This window comes from Mesocricetus auratus, unplaced genomic scaffold (genome assembly GCF_017639785.1).
Source record: "Mesocricetus auratus isolate SY011 unplaced genomic scaffold, BCM_Maur_2.0 Super-Scaffold_100006, whole genome shotgun sequence".
Classification (NCBI taxonomy): domain Eukaryota; kingdom Metazoa; phylum Chordata; class Mammalia; order Rodentia; family Cricetidae; genus Mesocricetus; species Mesocricetus auratus.
The window spans coordinates 81,606,952-81,619,061 of record NW_024429190.1 but is presented as its reverse complement, the minus strand read 5'-3'; the positions used below and the strand labels follow the sequence as shown (position 1 = coordinate 81,619,061).

The window sequence follows — 12,110 nt, the reverse complement described above, 5'->3', positions numbered from 1 at the left end:
TCCTTGCTGGCATCTTGGCTTGCAGGCACCCACAGAAGATGATTTGGAAAACTCTTACCTGCAACCTCCTTCAATGGTGCTCAGGAAAACTCTCTAGAAGGTCTGTTTCAGTTTCTCCATTTCAAGGAAAGCATCACAGTTGATCTGCCCATGTCTTGTGTCCTCCAGCTGTTTTGGACTAGAGGTCTCTGGGGCCATTTGTTAACTCCAAAGGCTCTGTGTTTTTGGAGCCAGTCAGGACAAATAACTGTAAACGCAGGAGATGCCTGCCCAGAAGGGTCATTAATTGAGAAGTATGTGAATCTGTTTGGAGGGGCAACAGTCAAGATGTCAAAATAGTTTACCATCTCCTGGGAAGAGACATTCTGGAAGTGTTTTCTGTCTCGAAAATACTGCAGGCATCAGGTCCCCAGATTTCCCTTCCTGTGGCTTTAGGTGCTTATCCTTCAGGTTGAGAACTGAGAGAAGCTCTATGGGTGTCACAAGAGGGTGTCTTATCACCACCACTCAGACACTGGCTTGGTTTCATCCTGTCAGTTTCTGAAATAGAGTCTAGTTGCATAGTTCAAGCTAGTCTGGACCTTGAGCTCCTTCTGCTTCAGTCTTATCTGGGCTTACAGCTATGTGCCAGCATGCTAGCTAGCTCCATGGATATTTACAGAGATATTATGATCTGGTCCTAAACTGTAACCAGAATTTCAGACTTCTGATTCCTCTGCCATATCAGCCAATGAGTCATTTTTAAAAAAAACATTCATCATGTAATTTCCCAATTTGTGGAGCATGTACTATCCTTGCCTGCTTAATAGGTAAAGGAAGTTCTGAAAACTCAAGCAAACTGGCCAAGATGGCATAGCCTAGAGAAGAAAATGATTTTTGTTCAGGCAGGACAAAGGGAGAGCCTGCCATTTCTGTGTTAAAGGATGGGGGTATTGATGGATTCACGGGGTGCATGATCTGGTTGTAACAGTTGGGGGAGGGCATGACTTAAATGGGCAGGCACTCTTTTCTGAAGAGCTACTCTATTTTATACATTCCTTCATCTATTTCCTTGTTCTTGATATTTTTTCTAATTTACTTACTTTTAAAAAATACATTTATTTATTTTCATGTGGAGGGTGGCATGGTACACTTCAGTGTCACAGTGTGCATGTGAAGTAAAAAAAAAACTCATGGGAATTGTTTTTTTTCCTATGTTATGAGTCCTCAGAACTGAACTCAGGTTGTTAGGCTGGACAGAAAATGCCTTTGCTTGCTGAGCTGCCTTGCCAACCCATCCCTCAGCCCCCACTCTCTGTAAAATAGGTACCCGCTTGTTGAAAGCTAGGTGTTTAGAGCAGTAGTAAGCCAGAGAAGTGAGAATCCGAGAGAGCGGTGCCCTGAGAGACGTGGGGCATATGGCACATTGTACTACGTGTGGGGAGAGGCAGCAGAACACAGGGGCTTGTTCCAGAGTTCTTGGGGTGACCTCTAGGTAATTTGTCATTTCCCGTTGGGAACCTCGGTTAGTATTCCAGAAATCTGGTCTCAGCTCAGGGACCAGCATTTGTTCTGCACTGTCAGCCACAATGAAGAGACCTATTAGCAACATGCCATTTCTTTGTGATGGGTAATTTGTGAGCTCAGATATGTATGTCTAAAAGAGATGGTGCAGAGGAGATGAAGGACGTTCAAACCAAACAGCACGGAGGGCCTTCTGTGTGCCACATATTTACAGACAATTGAGGTCTGGAAATAAATAATAGTGAGTAGTCCTTGGACTGCTCTTTTATACCCTTACTTCTAAGTTTGTGACATCCAATTTATCTCACTCTAATTAACCTTTAGCACTGAACATTGACATTCCTCCGTGTCCCATGTTCCTTTTTTGGTGACCCCTCACTCTTTAATTTTGTTGAAGGGACAAGATATGTGGTGCAGTTTTGGAACTTTCTTATGTACATGAAATTACTTGGCACATAGAAATTGTATGTGTTTATCTGTAATGTGATAATATATTTACACATAATTCATTTATTCTCTAGTATGCACACAAGTCAACAGTTCTTCATAGTAATTCATGTGATACATAAGATGAGAACATGCTTTTGATAAGTTATATTAGAATCTTTCAGCTTCGTTCTATTAATGGTAAATGATGTAAGCTATATACTGTATGTAGAGTATGTACACACATATTTATGATATTGAATATTTATAATGGTTATATAGAATTATCTTCAAAATTTCATTTGTATTGAAAATTGAGTTGATTTAAAGAAAAATGCCGTATTAGTGATAAGATATTCACAGACATAAAGACCACAAATAGGACATGTGAAGATTTGGACAAGTTGTCTCATTTTGTCTGGGTATGTGTGAATTTCAAGCTCCATCTTTAACTGTGGAGCACCATGCTTTGGACAGCCCCTCTGAAGATGTTTGATTCAAATTGTGCTGCAGGTACTACCTGTTACAGCACCTTCTTCTCTTTTCTTTTGTTTTACATAATTCCCATTTACCTGTTTGTGTGCATGCTCATATACCATGGCCCACATGTAGAGGTCAGAGGACAACTTGCTGGATATAGTTCTTTCTTTATTCTGTGTGGGTCACAGGAATTGAACTCAGGTCCTTAGGTTTAGTTGTAAGTGCCTTTACCTCTTAAGCCATCTTGTGAGTCCTTTATCTTTTTCCTCTTAGGTTAGTTATACCTCAGAGGAAGCATTCAGTTTTGTATGGCTGTAAAGCAGGTAGCCACATGTTCTTCTGCATGAAATGCTCAGCCAAGCATGGACTAATATAGATATGTAAGTAGGCATGGTATAGTTAGCAGCTACATTGAGTAACACTAACCATTTAACCATGTAATTATAAAAAAGAGGCGTAGTAGAATAAATATAATATTTATTTCTTTCTCTAAAGAGAGTACTTTTGATTAATCTATTCCTGAAACAATTTTTTGAAAGACAAGAAAAACTGTCAAAACAAGGGAAGAGTTTTTTTTTCCTTCGAGAGTATTTATTAGCTTGGAAAGAGAACAGGAATTCAATATCAAGCCTGCCATGACTGGATTCTGGGGCTTGCTAGCATTGGCCTGCTTGGACAACTTGTCATCACTTTAGTTTTGGAGTAGGTCTGTCATTAGGAAAAGCCAGGAGAAAGAACCCAGATACTATGGCAGTAGCCTGGGATGGTCGAAGTAAATGAGACATGGAAGTTAGTGCATGGGAGTCCAGGTAACAGCCTGCGCTCTTATTGGCCCTGGTTTCTAGATTATTTCTTTCGGAATCCTACAGTGAAACTGTATTTCCTTCAAGAATCAAAAGGATCATCCATCTACCCACTCTCTAGGACCTTTTGCTACACCTTTTTCTACCAAGGTTACTGTTACAAAAGTAAGTTTCCATCCTTCATAGAGACTGTCAGTTGCCTTTCCACAGTGTGGATTTGTTTATCTGCTATAGTCTCTTGATAGTTGATGAGTAAATGGCAAGAAAAAGTTATTCCTAGTTCTTTTTGTCACAAAGAACAGTTATTGTCTTTCATATAATTTTGTCTACTTTGTCCCCAGCAGGTGATTTGCCAAACTAAAAAATTTAAGAATATTTGCTTCCTTCTGTTTTATATATGTGAAGGAAAACAATCTAAACCTTTGAATTTCTTTTCTTTTTTAAAGAAAAGCTAGTGGTGGATAAACTCTCCTGGAATGTATCCACCATGTATTATAACATGTATTACATGGTAACTTGAAGACCTCAGGCCTAAAATGACCACTGTTGTTAATTTATCCTGCATACATCACGATTGACTAGGGAAGCAAATTACTCAAGCTGCTGTGCCCAGTGCTCTGTTGGCAACTGCTGTTAACATCGTTGATAATCTACTTGTGTTAGAGTCTCGTGAGCCTAAGAAATAAAAGTAAGACAATGCATCATTTCATACTTTTGTAATCAAATCAATTTGTATCTTGAAATAGTGAGTTTTATACTGTATGTTAGTCAACTTTCTGTGATTGTGACAACATACCTAAGAAAATCAGTTGAAAAACAAACTTTTTTTGGCTTCAGGTTCCTATATTCCCCAAAGGACATGGCACCAATAATTTAGTTTCCTTTCTGTAGTTCTCACCTCCTATCAGTTCCAACACTTCCCACTAACACCATCAACTAGTGACCTAACATTCAATACATGGCTTTTGGGAGACATTTAAGGTCAGATCACTCAGATGGTTACAAATTTGGAATTCATTCTTTTTTTTGTTTGTTTGTTTTGAGACATTCTTGACCACCGTGAAAACCACAATTCAGAATTGTGCTCCAAAGTTCTGCAAACTGACTTGATAAAATGAAGTAAGACTTCCGTTGTCTTCATATTTCTCTCCTATTGAAACAAACAGAAATAGATTTAACCTAGGATTCCAGACATGAGCCACCATACTCAAGCAAGTGTCTGTATCTTAAGGAGAATTGCTAACCAACAATGGTTAAGAAAGTTGTCCATGTTACTCTAACCCACTCATTGAGGCTTCAGAGGCCTGCTTTTGAGAGGACTTTGTCTGGGATTTGTAGAACTCAATTATGATTGACTACAAAGCTCACACTTCCATTACAGGATTCCTAGAGAAGAATCCTGCTTGAGTTGTTTGATTCTATGAGAGCAAAGAACCCTGGGAATATCTAATCAGGCAATTAGCTGGTGCTCAGCAGTTCTCATAGTCAAATTTCCACATGTTTTTATATTGCCGGTTCTCCTGCACACTGTATATTTTGTTCATTTTTTTCTTTTCTTTTTCCAAGACAGGGGTTCTCTGTATTGCTTTGGATCCTGTCCTGGAACTGGCTCTGTAGACCAGCCTGACCTTGAACTCACAGAGATCTGCCTGCCTCTACCTCCCAAGTACTGGGATTAAAGGCATGGACCACCAACACCCAGCGTATATTTTGTTCTCGATCTAGCCAGTGAATGAATTAAGCAGGAGAATAGTGCTCTACATCAATTTTGTGTAAGTGCAATGTGCTTTCATAGTTTGTACTACATAGATCTGTACTACAGATCTAAAGTCAACAGTGATCATGGCTAAGGAGCTTGTCTAGAGCTAGTCTAGTCCAGAGAAGATAAAGTGTATGATCTTTCTGGTCTATTTTCCCATCAGTACTGTGTACCATCTTGACTCCATATAACATATTTGTTTTTCTATAATTTGGAAGTTTTCAAAAATATATGCATGTCCTTTATTTTCTCCTGTAGCATAGCCTACACTTATAGAAACCTTTAAAAATACGGAGTGTCAGGCTGGAGAGATGGCTCAGCCGTTAAAGGCTAGGCTCACAACCAAAAATACGGAGTGTCATTTTCAATTGAAAGCTTGCACATTTGGTTCTAATGTTTCTTACAAATTTCAACCTGTCAAAAAGAAGCTTTAAAATGTGGAAATCCATGAGATCTATAAGTTCTACCTTCTCATGTCACACCCTACCATTTGACTTCCTGACCCCCACAAATGAAAATCAAAACTGCAAACATCTTGGGTTACAATAATTCACCCCAGAAAGTAACTCAGTATATATTAAGGAAACCTTCCATTTCCAAGTCTCTTTTTAATAAAGTTATAAAATGAAATGCAAGCAAAAGCATTCAACTAATACAATTAGCTATAGGGCAATGTGATTTTGTTGCTATTGCGGGCTAATGATGTATATGGAATGGTAGAGCTGCTGGGGTGTCTACTGGACTTGCACTTTCTCTAGGCTTCTGCTCATTTCTGTGATGCTATGATGGAAGATGCTGCAGAAGGATCTAGTTTGTCTTCAAGCAGAAGCTATGGTGCCAGATCGCCACAGTTCATTTACAGCTTAGTTTATTATTGTCTGAGACAAAGTCTTTCCATGTAGCCCAGGCTGACTTTGAACTCACAGTTCTTTCCGCCTCTGCCTCCCCTCTAGGTGCTGGGATTTCAGGTACCTACTACCACTCCTGATCTCATCTTGGTTTTGCCACAGAAGGAGTAAGTTTCTTTAGCTAAGCAGACTGATTTCACATCCTAGAGGGAAACACCATAGTGGTCCCTGTTTACTACCAATTCCTCTCTTTCGGGTAGATGCAGCCATGTTGCTGAGACGATGATCTAAGCCTAGATAATAGGTTTTTGAAAGTTATGTAATAAATAGAACCATATTGTATGAGGTCCTTTGTGTGTGGCATCTTTTGTTCAACATCGTATTTGTGGCATTTGCAATCTTTCCTTTTGCTTTTAAGAAATAGTGTAGCCTTGTGGCTGTTAAATGAAATCATATGATATGAAAATGCTTTGAAATTTCAGAGTGCCTTGAAGATTAAAGAATCAGTTGGTTGGTTGTGAATTTAAGTCCTCTGAAGTATTTTCAGGTATTTGGAGGAAATGCCCAGTTTTTAGTATCTGTTTATTTTTCTGATTAGTTCGGCCACAAAATTTACATGCGCAACCTTGACAGTGATTTGCAGTAAGTCACTCACTTCGATCCCAGCTGATCAAATGGCAAGAGCTCTGGATGTTAGTATTTCAAAGGCCATCTTAAAATGTGCACCCTGGGGCTTTTTTTTCTTGCATAGGTTATTGAATTCTATCTCATAATTGACTAATTAAGTGGAAACTAGGGTTTTCTTTTTTCTTTTGCACCTAAGGCTATGTCTTAATGTTTCAGTCTTTTAGTTTTTAGTGGTATAACTGAGAATAACCACAATACTTTTTTCCTTTCACTGATATACAACGTACATAGAATTTGGCTTACAGATCAGACTGCACACTGCATTACCATCTTTTGGAGGCAAAATATGTAGTGGTTTTCTTGAAAAGGACACTCCCAACTTAACAAGACCGTATTAAACCCCATTTCTTTGCCAACACTTAACAGTCGCTGTGAATGTCGAGCTGTGCCTCCATTGGGTGTACACGTATGTTCGATTGCCTGAAGAGACCTCCATTGTCCCTCGGAAATGAGGGTCACAATAACACACACCACTGGTGGTTGTTTGGAATCTAGTAACATAGAGAAAAGAAGACAGTTCCAGGACCAGAGCACATGCCCAGCAATGCCCGGTGATATGTACCCAGCATTCCCTTTAAATTTTCTTTTTGATGTGCACATGTTAAATTACTGAAATAGCACAGGTGTTCCTGGGAAGAACCTTTAAATTTTAAACCTCCTACTCATACTGTAAGAGGAATACAACCACTTAAATACCACCTGACCACCGGCTGCATCCTTTCCAGATTTTTGTTTAATTTTATATTAAAAAACGCACAACAGAAACCAGTGGCATTTTCATGCTGCAACAAGCCCAGTACCATTTTTCAATGTCTGTCCGATGACAGTCTGGTTATTAGGTTGTCAGAATTTTTTGACAAAATGTAGTGTTGGACTACCTAATTACATTGCTTCAGTCCAACAGGGCTTCCGATCTGTTTCCTAATAATTTTTGGCTGCAGCTGTTTTGTTAAAGGCAAACGTATCAGTCATGTGATAAATGTTTGCTGTTTATGTTTACTGGACTAAACAAGGAAAATCCACTTAAGCCTGCTATTTAGGACACAATCCCGATGTCCCATCGATCTGAAAGTTTTAAGTCACTGTAGAGAAATTAGAAAGAAGACTTTCTGTAGGTTTTCCTTCATTTCATTGAAACATAATACAGTAAAATCAGGACTCTTAAGGATGTACATTTAAAATTACTTTTCATTACCACCTGCCCAATGTACATATTTTATGTAATGATCTGGAGTTTTCATTCATATTGAATACTAAGTGCTAGAGTATACAAAGGATTTTTTTGTATGCTCTCATTTGTATTGGGAGGTTTAGGTTTGGTGATGTCATAAGCTCATGTAATGAGTTCATGGGATCCGTCTTTAAGGCAAAATTTAAACATGTATTAATATAAAGTCAGACACAACACTGAAATGTATTCTAATAATGTGCCTATGTAATTAGGTTTTCTTCCTTCCTTCCTTCCTTCCTTCCTTCCTTCCTTCCGTCCTTCCTTCCTCCCTTCCTTCCTTCCTTTTTTGGCAACATCTTTATAAGAAAGGGCCAAAGGTGATTCTCTGCAGTAGTACAATTTACAAGCATTCACAAGGCTCTGAGATTGAACTAGTTTTGCTTGGCATGGTGTACATACCTTTAATCTCAGCACTTGGGGTGCTGAGGCAGAAGCATAGCTGAGGCTAGACTGCATAGCATTTCTAGACCAGCCTAAGCTATGTAGTCTGCCTCAAAACAATAGACAAACCACCCAAATGGAATAAAGTACTTGTGGAGAAGTGCTTGCTGTCATGTCTTCCCAAATGAATCACCAGTTCTCTAGGGTGCTCAGCATTCCTAGGGCCTGTGTGATGTGGAACCTAATGTTTGAGCTTCATCACTATCCCATCATGAACCTGCTGCTGAGTCAGCAAGGATGTAACTGCTTAGATTATACCTAGGAAGGCATGCCTGTGGAATAACCCATAAAATGTAGTTTTGTGTTGGCCTCAAGGCAGATAGAACAGGTTTTTAAAGTGAACTAGAGAGAGAAAGCTTTTGAAAATATAGCATTCTGAAGGCAGTTCTACAAAAGCACAGTGATTTGTGATATTTGTCTCTCTGAACAAGTAATTTTAGTGAAAGGTCCATGAGAAAATCCACTTCTAGTGGAGAGGATCGGTGGTAGTATAGTGACACAGGGGAGCGTGGTTTACTGCTCCTCACACAGTAAGGTGACAGCAATTTATCACATTAAAAATTTTTTTTTGGTTTTTTGAGACCGGGTTTCTCTGTATTGTTTTGGAGGCTGTCCTGGAACTCGCTCTGTAGACCAGGCTGGCCTCAGACTCACAGAGATCCACTTGCCTTGGCCTCCTGAGTGCTGGGATTAAAGGTATGTGCCACCAATACCTGGATCAAAATTTTTTGAGATTTTATTTATTATTTAATATGTACAGGTGCTTGCCTGCATGTGTGTCTGTATCATCTGCATACAGTGTCTTTGGAGGCTAGAAGAGGGTGTTGGATTCCCTGGAACTGGAATTATACATGATTGTGAGCTGCCATGTGACCAGTTTTATAAAGGGCTAAGAGAAAGGTTTAAAGGTTCACATACAAAAAGTAAAATAAATAAAAAGATTAATGTTCAAGGAAATGAAAATGATTGTGACTTCATCATCATGTGTTATCATCAGGTATCAAGTTATCACACCACAGGTACAATTCTTACACAGTAACAAAACAAATAAATATGTAAACAAAAAATAAATCTAGGAATGATGAAAACCACAGTCTATTCTGGAAAAATCTTAATAAGAAGTACCTGTGTTTTCTGCAGACCTGAATTCCCTCTGGGGACACTCACTATACTTTCTCTGGTGGTAAAGCTGCATTTGGCTTGCCTCTTCGTGGAAATCTTTCTGATATCTTTGGGACTTGATGTTTAGTGGGTCACCAGTTTCTTATTTGTTGCATAGATGAGATGATGGATCTAAGCATGCTAATTGCCTGTCATCAGGAGGTAACTATTGGGGTGGCCTCGCTTTAGCCCTATAAGCCATTAGAAACCTGAAACCCAGGAAATGCCTTTGACTCTGTGTATTCACGTCTTATCTCAACAGCTTTCACCAGTTATTGTGCTCAGCACATGCTGATGCCAGTACTTGTGAACTCTAACTGCTTCTGTGAGGATGAGAAGAGAGCTTGGCCGCTGCTTTGGTGTAACTCCAAGTGATTGGAGTAATATATAGCAGCAAAAATTTGTCTCTCTCAGATTTCTTGAGATTGGGAAGACCAAGATCAAGGTTCTTGCCTGCTGAAACTGCATTTATTCCAAACCACCACCTTGTTGCTTCATCCTTTGGAATGGTGCAGTGATGGGAGAGACAGAGTCAAGGGGGTTCTCCTTTCACCCTGGGACCCTCTTGCTAGGGTGTTGTGTTGATGCTCTCATGAGGACTCTCATGATTACTCTGATGACTCCATTACCTCTCAGAGGCCACATTTCTTAATACCATTGCCTTTAGTATTAAGTTGTAACATGAATTTTGGATGAGGTACTGCCATTTAAACTGAAGTATTTACATTGTAAGATCAAACTACGCTGATAGTACCTGTTGTATGTTCTTTATTTAATGAAAAGTTTTCTAAAATTCTGTTGGGTGACTTTGATGAAGGGGTGTCAAAGTTAGCTTCAGTTGTCAGCTAACACACCTGGGAAGAGGGAACCACAACTGAGGAATTGCCTGTCTCAGACTGGTCCATGGGCATGTCCATGGGGGCATTTTCTTGATTGCTAATTGGTGGACGAGAACCCGCACCATTGTGGGCACTTCCTTTCCTGGGCTACCTGAGAAAGCTGAATGTGATCGTAGAAGCAAGCGGGTAAACAGCGTTTCTCCATGGTCTCTGCTTCAGTTCACGCCTCTTGAGCGCTCACCCTCCTTTCCTGTGTGATGGACTACAGAGTGTAAAATGAAATAGCCCCCTACGTTGCTTTTATTTGTGTTGTTTTTCACACCAACAGAGAAACCAAGCTTGGGCAAGGGTCCAGTTGCTCCTTTGGTGAAGGGTGACTGGCACAGCTGCACAAATGGACTTAGGGAGCATTTGTAGAGCTTGCGAATGCATTTTTGCCTGTCAGATGCTTCTTTGGAGAGAATTCTGAACCAAGTGACAAGGGACTTGAATTACTTTCAACTAGTATTGGTTGCTTATTTTGGGTTCTCCTTTTCAATGCAAGTTTTTTGAAGAATACTGAAAGTGTGTGTGTGTGTGTGTGTAGGCCAGATGACAATATTTGGTGTCATTTCTTAGGGGCTGCTCATCTTATAGTCTCTCATTGACTTGAGACTCACTGACTTAGTTACATTGGATGCCATTAGCTGCTAAGGAATTGCCCACCTTTACCTTCCCAGCATGAGGATTACATCAAACAATGCCAGCATGCCCAGCTTCTTGTTTTTCAAGACAGGACTTCTCTATACAGCTCTGACTGTCCTGGAACTTGCTTTGTAGACCAGGCTGGCCTTGAACTCACTGAGATCCACCTGACTTTGCCTCCTGAGCTCTGGGATTAAAGATGTGCTCCACCACTGCCTAGTTCCATGCCTGGCTTCTTGATGTGGGTTCTGGAACTCAGGTCCTTAGGCATTTGTGACAACCACTTTACTGATAGAGGCATCTGAGGGAGGCATCGCCTCAGGCCCTATTTTTGTTTTTCAGTTTTTATTTTTTTGAGACAGGGTTTTATTTTATAGTGGAGATTAGCCTGGAACTTGCCATGTAGCACAGCTGACTTCAAATTTCTGGTAACTCTGCCTCAACTTTTGGAATATTAGATTCAGATATATTGGGCATTTCACTACTAGGTGAAATGCTTTACCATTGAGCTTCGTCCGTAGTTCTCTAAGGTTTCCTATGCATTATGGCTTTGATCTTTTATTCCTCCACAATTTCCATATATAAATCCAAGCTTTGTCACAGTCTATTCTTTTCTCAGTCTTTCCTTGGGGTTCACACCAGTCCCATTCACACTCAGGTGGCCTCCTCATTTAGCGATTGAAACGTAGTACACAGTTTGTGATTTTTCTCAAAATCCCAAGGTGCTTTTTACCAGGACCGGAACCCAAGTGCCTGATTGCTGCCTTCAGTGTTCTAGAAGGTCTCACGGAAGACACTGATATCCTCCCAAGTACCCTATGACAAGGAGGTGCCTATGCACTCAGGGTGACATTTTAATTGCCTCTTATTTTATATGGATGTAGCTTCTTCAAGGCGTTTAAAATGTCAGAATAACCTGAGAAATGTATGCAAATAATCTCCTATAAATACCGAGTGGAAAGATTTAAAGATTACCTGTGTTCTAAATAACCGAAAACAAAGTTTGGCACAGCAATTGCATGTGAAACATTCATTTATTTCCTGCAGAAAATACCTGCCAAATCAATAGTGTGTTTTCCTTTGGAAGTTAGCTGACATTTGGGCTGTTAAAGCTGAAATTGGAAGGTTCTTTTCCCCCAGGGTAAACATTGATTAACTCAAATTTGCCAATGTAGATGGATCTTACAAGTTTGGTAATCCTTTCCTGATGCTTCATATTTAATGACATGCCTATTTATGTAGGAATCA

General features: G+C 39.8%; 1 protein-coding gene across 7 annotated transcripts in view; it reads left to right on the top strand.

Annotated features, from left to right (window-relative positions):
- Positions 1-12,110, top strand: part of Fhit (fragile histidine triad diadenosine triphosphatase) — a 1,472,699-nt gene that overhangs the window by 44,203 nt on the left and 1,416,386 nt on the right. The window contains exons 1-2 of one of the 7 annotated variants that reach the window (XM_040747564.1): positions 4,791-4,984; positions 5,925-5,986. The exons of 5 other annotated variants lie outside the window; for them this stretch is intronic. The gene's annotated coding sequence lies outside the window, so the exon portion shown is untranslated. Of the gene's footprint in view, positions 1-4,790; positions 4,985-5,924; positions 5,987-12,110 lie in introns of those variants that run through there. One more of the 7 variants, XM_040747563.1, reaches the window with a different exon arrangement.